Here is a 10,000-nt window from a genome sequence, read left to right as displayed (position 1 = left end):
AAACCACATGCAATACCTCCATCTATGCGAATCTGACAACACTACGTCCGCCATGTCGAGCGCACCGCAAAACATACCGCCATCTGTAGGTCTCCCGCAACATGACCTCCTGCAACGACGATACCGTCATCTATGAGACGCCAAGCCGACTAAGACAGCGATGGGCCCACAGTGCCCTTCTTTCGACCCCACCCCAACGCCAGCGCCTCTGCCGCACGAAGTCGTGGACCGGCAATCACTCCACCTGCACCCGTTCGTGCCCCACCCCAACCGCCCAACTCGCAACTCCAGCGGATGAACGGCGGACTTTGCTCGCACTCGCAATGTGCAATCCACCCCTATAACGTGCGTTTCATGAAGAGTTATGTCCAATATGCGACATTCCCGCTGTCCATATACATGAGCTGCGAGCTGTACCACGTACGAGCTACAGACGCGATCGCGTTGCTCGCTGTACGAATGCAGATGCTCAGCGGCAGCTAGGAGGCGCTCCATCCATGTCGGTACCGGTGAGCGTTGCACTCGCAGTCGCAAAAACGTACGGCAAGTATATTACTCGGAAGAGTCAATGACAGTCCAAGCCCCCCTGCGTGGGAAGAGTCTTCCTAGGCCATGACCCACCGGAAGGGCGCAGCGTCCCCCACCCCAGACATGTGACGTCAGACTATCGGTATTGACGACTAGACTGATTCCTTATAATCATTTGCCATACACCGGTGGAAGCTGCCGAGACGAGTAACTACATAGCGGGCTCGCCGTGTCACTAATGTACAGAGATACAATAGTTTCGACTGGAACCGGATTAAACGTATACACGGCGCTGATTAGTAATAGATAGAGCCATCAGAATACAGATAATGTATAGACCTGTCCGTATACATGCTGAAAGACTCTGCTCACAATCACACGTCAGCCAGACACTCTTATCACGCACTACTCTCTGCCTGTAACAGGCACACAGACAATATGTAAGCACCAGCATGGAACAACACCCAGTGCATCCTCTCTGCCACATTAGACAATCCACACTATCATAACCAGACCGGGAGGTCCACTCGGAAAACAGAATATCCCACCCTTCCGACAACCACCATTGCTCAGCTAAGCCACCAACACCCACACATGTCCCAGACAGGGGTGCACCCAACATCACAATACTGCCTCCTGTCACACCACACAAACAATGGCAGGAATGAAAGACACAGGTCTGCCACAAGCATGGAATCAGAGCGCCGCCTGTTATGAGCCAAAGGTGCACCCTGACGTGGCAAATCAGATGATGCCGCAGTCATTTACTTACGATAATCACAATCAACAAACCGGGCCCCCCCCCCCCCCCCAAGTGCCTTAACCTAACCCGTATTGTACCTTAACCTAACCCGTATTGTACCTTAACCTAACCCGTATTGTACCTTAACCTAACCCGTATTGTACCTTAACCTAACCCGTATTGTACCTTAACCTAACCCATATTGTACCTTAACCTAACCCATATTGTACCTTAACCTAACCCATATTGTACCTTAACCTAACCCATATTGTACCTTAACCTAACCCATATTGTACCTTAACCTAACCCATATTGTACCTTAACCTAACCCATATTGTACCTTAACCTAACCCATATTGTACCTTAACCTAACCCATATTGTACCTTAACCTAACCCATATTGTACCTTAACCTAACCCATGTTGCGCCTTAACCTAACCCATGTTGCGCCTTAACCTAACCCATGTTGCGCCTTAACCTAACCCATGTTGCGCCTTAACCTAACCCATGTTGCGCCTTAACCTAACCCATGTTGCGCCTTAACCTAACCCATGTTGCGCCTTAACCTAACCCATGTTGCGCCTTAACCTAACCCATGTTGCGCCTTAACCTAACCCATGTTGCGCCTTAACCTAACCCATGTTGCGCCTTAACCTAACCTATGTTGCGCCTTAACCTAACCTATGTTGCGCCTTAACCTAACCTATGTTGCGCCTTAACCTAACCTATGTTGCGCCTTAACCTAACCTATGTTGCGCCTTAACCTAACCTATGTTGCGCCTTAACCTAACCTATGTTGCGCCTTAACCTAACCTATGTTGCGCCGTAACCTAACCTATGTTGCGCCGTAACCTAACCTATGTTGCGCCATAACCTAACCTATGTTGCGCCTTAACCTAACCTATGTTGCGCCTTAACCTAACCTATGTTGCGCCTTAACCTAACCTATGTTGCGCCGTAACCTAACCTATGTTGCGCCTTAACCTAACCTATGTTGCGCCTTAACCTAACCTATGTTGCGCCTTAACCTAACCTATGTTGCGCCTTAACCTAACCTATGTTGCGCCTTAACCTAACCTATGTTGCGCCTTAACCTAACCTATGTTGCGCCTTAACCTAACCTATGTTGCGCCTTAACCTAACCTATGTTGCGCCTTAACCTAACCTATGTTGCGCCGTAACCTAACCTATGTTGCGCCTTAACCTAACCTATGTTGCGCCTTAACCTAACCTATGTTGCGCCGTAACCTAACCTATGTTGCGCCTTAACCTAACCTATGTTGCGCCTTAACCTAACCTATGTTGCGCCTTAACCTAACCTATGTTGCGCCTTAACCTAACCTATGTTGCGCCTTAACCCAACACACGTTGGGCCTTAACCCAACACACGTTGGGCCTTAACCCAACACACGTTGGGCCTTAACCCAACACACGTTGGGCCTTAACCCAACACACGTTGGGCCTTAACCCAACACACGTTGGGCCTTAACCCAACACACGTTGGGCCTTAACCCAACACACGTTGGGCCTTAACCCAACACACGTTGGGCCTTAACCCAACACACGTTGGGCCTTAACCCAACACACGTTGGGCCTTAACCCAACACACGTTGGGCCTTAACCCAACACACGTTGGGCCTTAACCCAACACACGTTGGGCCTTAACCCAACACACGTTGGGCCTTAACCCAACACACGTTGGGCCTTAACCCAACACACGTTGGGCCTTAACCTGCTCTGTAATTGTCATACGACGCGTTAAATTAGTGTAGTGTTGCCTAACTGCAACCCCCGCAATATAGTTTGCTACTCGCACTGCCCGGTCCCCAGAGTATCGCTTCATGTTAAACACCTTGCAGCTATACACTGTAATGCGGATGGCGGCAGGACGTACATGCTCAATGCCCTTCGCAGTTGTTCATTGGCATTCGCATGGCGAAGCACAGCCTACGTTGTGGTACGGCTTGTGGCAACTGTCCGCTGATGTTGTACGTCCAAATCACACACTGTACCGCACATTGGTCCTCATGTACTGAATGATACATCGTGGTACATGTGTGACCGTACCACGACTGCGCCAACAACGGCGAACCATACGGTCCAAATATTGTGCACTCAGCTACGTGTCGTCTCCCTATAAGAGCTGGATTGCAGTATGGTATGCCGTGGATGGCGATCAGCATGAGCCGTCTGTTGATGTAGTGGCGCGTGTTGTCAGACGTAGTCGTCTCTTCTCACACACCGTGATAGCATGGTGCACTGCGTTCCACATCTGCGACATGCGACAGAGGCCGGTTGACAGTCGTTCGCGCAATGGACATCGCATACGTACGGGGGCCACCTTCCACGTGTTCGCGAAGCGTGCACATGTTGTTGCGTGTATGTGGGCAGACATAGTGTGTCGTGACACCTGACACAGGCATGCAACAATCGTTGAATTTGCAAATGGCGATGGACGTCTACGTTTGCTGGTGACGTTACGCAAATGAAGAACTGGTAAACCGTTGTGGTGCGGTTGTTCTCGCTAGAGGTGAATCAGTGATGGCGACGATCGGTTGAGCTACCAACCGGTTGTTTCAGCGATACCCACCATGCCCACGAACGTGAATGGCATGTGGGTGTGAAGCGATACGCGGCGGTGGCTGGGTGGGACCGTCCCCGGCCGGTGAGGGGGGGCCTTCCGGCGTGCTGGCCGCGCGGTGCGTGGGCGCACGCGCTACAGCCGGCTGGTGGGGGCGGCCAGTGGCAGGCGCGCCGGCCGACGGAGGCGGCAGGCGGCGCAGCTGCGCGCCGGCGCACCCTGCACGCGGCGCCGTGCGGCCAAAGTAGGTCCTCGCGGGCCCGGTGCGAAGCGCGGTGGACATCTGCAGTGTGCTGGTCCGATTGAGGACTGTGTGCGCTGAGGATGCGCCGCCGCCCGGCGCTCGGCGCCGCGACGCCGTCTGCTGCTCGGTCGCCTCTGCGGTTCTCGCAGGTGGATTGTATCGCAGCTGTGCGGACGTGTTGGCGCGTGCGCTGTGCTGGGAGAGTTCGCTTCGGCACCCAAGTGGGGCTTTTGTCCTTCTGTGGCGCTGGCGTTGGAGCTGCCGGCCACCGTAGGTGGCGCGTGTTGTCTCCCGCCGGCAATGCCACGACAGCACGCTCCCGGGCCTCTGTCGGCAGCGGCAAGCTCAGTTGGGAGCACGGGTGGTCGCACCTAAAGCGTCTACTCGCCAAACTCCGGGCGATTGCGCCTCTCTCGAACCCGACCAAGTACTTAGGACGGCGCTGCGCGCCGCCGGGACCTGAGAGGGTTTCGAGGTGTATTGTGCAGGGGAGCTCAGCCTCCTCCTGTTTGCAGAATAATTGAGCGGACGCTTGCGTGTTCGCGCGGGCCCCCGGGACACACTCCCGGGCGGCCGGCTGCTCAGCTCTAGTTGACGCAGCTCCCTGGTTGATCCTGCCAGTAGTCATATGCTTGTCTCAAAGATTAAGCCATGCATGTCTCAGTACAAGCCGCATTAAGGTGAAACCGCGAATGGCTCATTAAATCAGTTATGGTTCCTTAGATCGTACCCACGTTACTTGGATAACTGTGGTAATTCTAGAGCTAATACATGCAAACAGAGTCCCGACCAGAGATGGAAGGGACGCTTTTATTAGATCAAAACCAATCGGTCGGCTCGTCCGGTCCGTTTGCCTTGGTGACTCTGAATAACTTTGGGCTGATCGCACGGTCCTCGTACCGGCGACGCATCTTTCAAATGTCTGCCTTATCAACTGTCGATGGTAGGTTCTGCGCCTACCATGGTTGTAACGGGTAACGGGGAATCAGGGTTCGATTCCGGAGAGGGAGCCTGAGAAACGGCTACCACATCCAAGGAAGGCAGCAGGCGCGCAAATTACCCACTCCCGGCACGGGGAGGTAGTGACGAAAAATAACGATACGGGACTCATCCGAGGCCCCGTAATCGGAATGAGTACACTTTAAATCCTTTAACGAGTATCTATTGGAGGGCAAGTCTGGTGCCAGCAGCCGCGGTAATTCCAGCTCCAATAGCGTATATTAAAGTTGTTGCGGTTAAAAAGCTCGTAGTTGGATTTGTGTCCCACGCTGTTGGTTCACCGCCCGTCGGTGTTTAACTGGCATGTATCGTGGGACGTCCTGCCGGTGGGGCGAGCTGAAGGCGTGCGACGCGCCTCGTGCGTGCTCGTGCGTCCCGAGGCGGACCCCGTTGCAATCCTACCAGGGTGCTCTTGAGTGAGTGTCTCGGTGGGCCGGCACGTTTACTTTGAACAAATTAGAGTGCTTAAAGCAGGCAAGCCCGCCTGAATACTGTGTGCATGGAATAATGGAATAGGACCTCGGTTCTATTTTGTTGGTTTTCGGAACCCGAGGTAATGATTAATAGGGACAGGCGGGGGCATTCGTATTGCGACGTTAGAGGTGAAATTCTTGGATCGTCGCAAGACGAACAGAAGCGAAAGCATTTGCCAAGTATGTTTTCATTAATCAAGAACGAAAGTTAGAGGTTCGAAGGCGATCAGATACCGCCCTAGTTCTAACCATAAACGATGCCAGCCAGCGATCCGCCGCAGTTCCTCCGATGACTCGGCGGGCAGCCTCCGGGAAACCAAAGCTTTTGGGTTCCGGGGGAAGTATGGTTGCAAAGCTGAAACTTAAAGGAATTGACGGAAGGGCACCACCAGGAGTGGAGCCTGCGGCTTAATTTGACTCAACACGGGAAACCTCACCAGGCCCGGACACCGGAAGGATTGACAGATTGATAGCTCTTTCTTGATTCGGTGGGTGGTGGTGCATGGCCGTTCTTAGTTGGTGGAGCGATTTGTCTGGTTAATTCCGATAACGAACGAGACTCTAGCCTGCTAACTAGTCGCGTGACATCCTTCGTGCTGTCAGCGATTACTTTTCTTCTTAGAGGGACAGGCGGCTTCTAGCCGCACGAGATTGAGCAATAACAGGTCTGTGATGCCCTTAGATGTTCTGGGCCGCACGCGCGCTACACTGAAGGAATCAGCGTGTCTTCCTAGGCCGAAAGGTCGGGGTAACCCGCTGAACCTCCTTCGTGCTAGGGATTGGGGCTTGCAATTGTTCCCCATGAACGAGGAATTCCCAGTAAGCGCGAGTCATAAGCTCGCGTTGATTACGTCCCTGCCCTTTGTACACACCGCCCGTCGCTACTACCGATTGAATGATTTAGTGAGGTCTTCGGACTGGTACGCGGCATTGACTCTGTCGTTGCCGATGCTACCGGAAAGATGACCAAACTTGATCATTTAGAGGAAGTAAAAGTCGTAACAAGGTTTCCGTAGGTGAACCTGCGGAAGGATCATTACCGACTAGACTGCATGTCTTTCGATGTGCGTGTCGTGTCGCGCAACACGCTACCTGTACGGCTCGCAGTAGCCGTGCGCCGCGTGCGGAACCACGCGTGCTTCTCAAAACTAACGCCAATGTTGTGTGGTACGAGCGCTGAAGCGCTGGAGCGGCTGGCCTGCGGCACCTGGCGCCTGGCGCCGGTTTTGAATGACTTTCGCCCGACTGCCTGTCCGCTCCGGTGTGGAGCCGTACGACGCCCATCGGCCGTGAGGCCGTTGGACACAGAACGCTTGAACAGGGGCCGCCACACGCCTACGTCCCGCCTATGCAACTGTCTTGAAAGAGACAGTGTAAACTAAGAAAAGATCACCCAGGACGGTGGATCACTCGGCTCGTGGGTCGATGAAGAACGCAGCAAATTGCGCGTCGACATGTGAACTGCAGGACACATGAACATCGACGTTTCGAACGCACATTGCGGTCCATGGATTCCGTTCCCGGGCCACGTCTGGCTGAGGGTCGGCTACGTATACTGAAGCGCGCGGCGTTTGCCCCGCTTTGCAGACCTGGGAGCGTCGCGGCCGCCTGTGGGGCCGGCCGCGCCTCCTTAAACGTGCGATGCGCGCCCGTCGCCTGGCGGTTCGCATACCGGTACTTACTCGGTAGCGTGCACAGCCGGCTGGCGGTGTGGCGTGCGACACCTCGTACAACGACCTCAGAGCAGGCGAGACTACCCGCTGAATTTAAGCATATTACTAAGCGGAGGAAAAGAAACTAACAAGGATTCCCCCAGTAGCGGCGAGCGAACAGGGAAGAGTCCAGCACCGAACCCCGCAGGCTGCCGCCTGTCGTGGCATGTGGTGTTTGGGAGGGTCCACTACCCCGACGCCTCGCGCCGAGCCCAAGTCCAACTTGAATGAGGCCACGGCCCGTAGAGGGTGCCAGGCCCGTAGCGGCCGGTGCGAGCGTCGGCGGGACCTCTCCTTCGAGTCGGGTTGCTTGAGAGTGCAGCTCCAAGTGGGTGGTAAACTCCATCTGAGACTAAATATGACCACGAGACCGATAGCGAACAAGTACCGTGAGGGAAAGTTGAAAAGAACTTTGAAGAGAGAGTTCAAAAGTACGTGAAACCGTTCTGGGGTAAACGTGAGAAGTCCGAAAGGTCGAACGGGTGAGATTCACGCCCATCCGGCCACTGGCCTCCGCCCTCGGCAGATGGGGCCGGCCGCCCGCGCGGAGCAATCCGCGGCGGGGTCGTGTCCGGTTGCCTTTCCACTCGCCGCGGGGTGGGGCCGTTCCGGTGTGCGGTGGGCCGCACTTCTCCCCTAGTAGGACGTCGCGACCCGCTGGGTGCCGGCCTACGGCCCGGGTGCGCAGCCTGTCCTTCCGCGGGCCTCGGTTCGCGTCTGTTGGGCAGAGCCCCGGTGTCCTGGCTGGCTGCCCGGCGGTATATCTGGAGGAGTCGATTCGCCCCTTTGGGCGCTCGGGCTCCCGGCAAGCGCGCGCGGTTCTTCCCGGATGACGGACCTACCTGGCCCGGCCCCGGACCCGCGCCGCTGTTGGCTCGGGATGCTCTCGGGCGGAATAATCGCTCCCGTCAGCGGCGCTTCAGCTTTGGACAATTTCACGACCCGTCTTGAAACACGGACCAAGGAGTCTAACATGTGCGCGAGTCATTGGGCTGTACGAAACCTAAAGGCGTAATGAAAGTGAAGGTCTCGCCTTGCGCGGGCCGAGGGAGGATGGGGCTTCCCCGCCCTTCACGGGGCGGCGGCCTCCGCACTCCCGGGGCGTCTCGTCCTCATTGCGAGGTGAGGCGCACCTAGAGCGTACACGTTGGGACCCGAAAGATGGTGAACTATGCCTGGCCAGGACGAAGTCAGGGGAAACCCTGATGGAGGTCCGTAGCGATTCTGACGTGCAAATCGATCGTCGGAGCTGGGTATAGGGGCGAAAGACTAATCGAACCATCTAGTAGCTGGTTCCCTCCGAAGTTTCCCTCAGGATAGCTGGTGCTCGTACGAGTCTCATCCGGTAAAGCGAATGATTAGAGGCCTTGGGGCCGAAACGACCTCAACCTATTCTCAAACTTTAAATGGGTGAGATCTCCGGCTTGCTTGATATGCTGAAGCCGCGAGCAAACGACTCGGATCGGAGTGCCAAGTGGGCCACTTTTGGTAAGCAGAACTGGCGCTGTGGGATGAACCAAACGCCGAGTTAAGGCGCCCGAATCGACGCTCATGGGAAACCATGAAAGGCGTTGGTTGCTTAAGACAGCAGGACGGTGGCCATGGAAGTCGGAATCCGCTAAGGAGTGTGTAACAACTCACCTGCCGAAGCAACTAGCCCTGAAAATGGATGGCGCTGAAGCGTCGTGCCTATACTCGGCCGTCAGTCTGGCAGTCATGGCCGGTCCTTGCGGCCGGCCGCGAAGCCCTGACGAGTAGGAGGGTCGCGGCGGTGGGCGCAGAAGGGTCTGGGCGTGAGCCTGCCTGGAGCCGCCGTCGGTGCAGATCTTGGTGGTAGTAGCAAATACTCCAGCGAGGCCCTGGAGGGCTGACGCGGAGAAGGGTTTCGTGTGAACAGCCGTTGCACACGAGTCAGTCGATCCTAAGCCCTAGGAGAAATCCGATGTTGATGGGGGCCGTCATAGCATGATGCACTTTGTGCTGGCCCCCGTTGGGCGAAAGGGAATCCGGTTCCTATTCCGGAACCCGGCAGCGGAACCGATACAAGTCGGGCCCCTCTTTTAGAGATGCTCGTCGGGGTAACCCAAAAGGACCCGGAGACGCCGTCGGGAGATCGGGGAAGAGTTTTCTTTTCTGCATGAGCGTTCGAGTTCCCTGGAATCCTCTAGCAGGGAGATAGGGTTTGGAACGCGAAGAGCACCGCAGTTGCGGCGGTGTCCCGATCTTCCCCTCGGACCTTGAAAATCCGGGAGAGGGCCACGTGGAGGTGTCGCGCCGGTTCGTACCCATATCCGCAGCAGGTCTCCAAGGTGAAGAGCCTCTAGTCGATAGAATAATGTAGGTAAGGGAAGTCGGCAAATTGGATCCGTAACTTCGGGATAAGGATTGGCTCTGAGGATCGGGGCGTGTCGGGCTTGGTCGGGAAGTGGGTCAGCGCTAACGTGCCGGGCCTGGGCGAGGTGAGTGCCGTAGGGGTGCCGGTAAGTGCGGGCGTTTAGCGCGGGCGTGGTCTGCTCTCGCCGTTGGTTGGCCTCGTGCTGGCCGGCGGTGCAGGATGCGCGCGCCTGCGCGGCGTTCGCGCCCCGGTGCTTCAACCTGCGTGCAGGATCCGAGCTCGGTCCCGTGCCTTGGCCTCCCACGGATCTTCCTTGCTGCGAGGCCGCGTCCGCCTTAGCGTGCTCCTCCGGGGGCGCGCGGGTGCGCGGATTCTCTTCGGCCGCC

At 56.0% G+C, this 10,000-nt stretch overlaps 2 non-coding genes and 1 pseudogene across 2 annotated transcripts; all 3 read left to right on the top strand.

Annotated features, from left to right (window-relative positions):
- Positions 1-4,696: 4,696 nt before the first annotated feature.
- LOC124591119 lies at positions 4,697-6,606 on the top strand. Its single transcript, XR_006976965.1, has one exon. It is a non-coding gene; the product is annotated as a small subunit ribosomal RNA (ribosomal RNA).
- Positions 6,607-6,957: 351 nt separating this feature from the next.
- Positions 6,958-7,112, top strand: LOC124591128. Its single transcript, XR_006976970.1, has one exon. It is a non-coding gene; the product is annotated as a 5.8S ribosomal RNA (ribosomal RNA).
- A 188-nt stretch (positions 7,113-7,300) lies between these two features.
- Positions 7,301-10,000, top strand: part of LOC124591127 — a 6,789-nt pseudogene continuing 4,089 nt past the window's right edge.

This window comes from Schistocerca americana, unplaced genomic scaffold (assembly GCF_021461395.2).
Source record: "Schistocerca americana isolate TAMUIC-IGC-003095 unplaced genomic scaffold, iqSchAmer2.1 HiC_scaffold_807, whole genome shotgun sequence".
Taxonomy (NCBI): Eukaryota; Metazoa; Arthropoda; class Insecta; order Orthoptera; family Acrididae; genus Schistocerca; species Schistocerca americana.
This window is presented reverse-complemented; position numbering and strand designations above follow the sequence as displayed.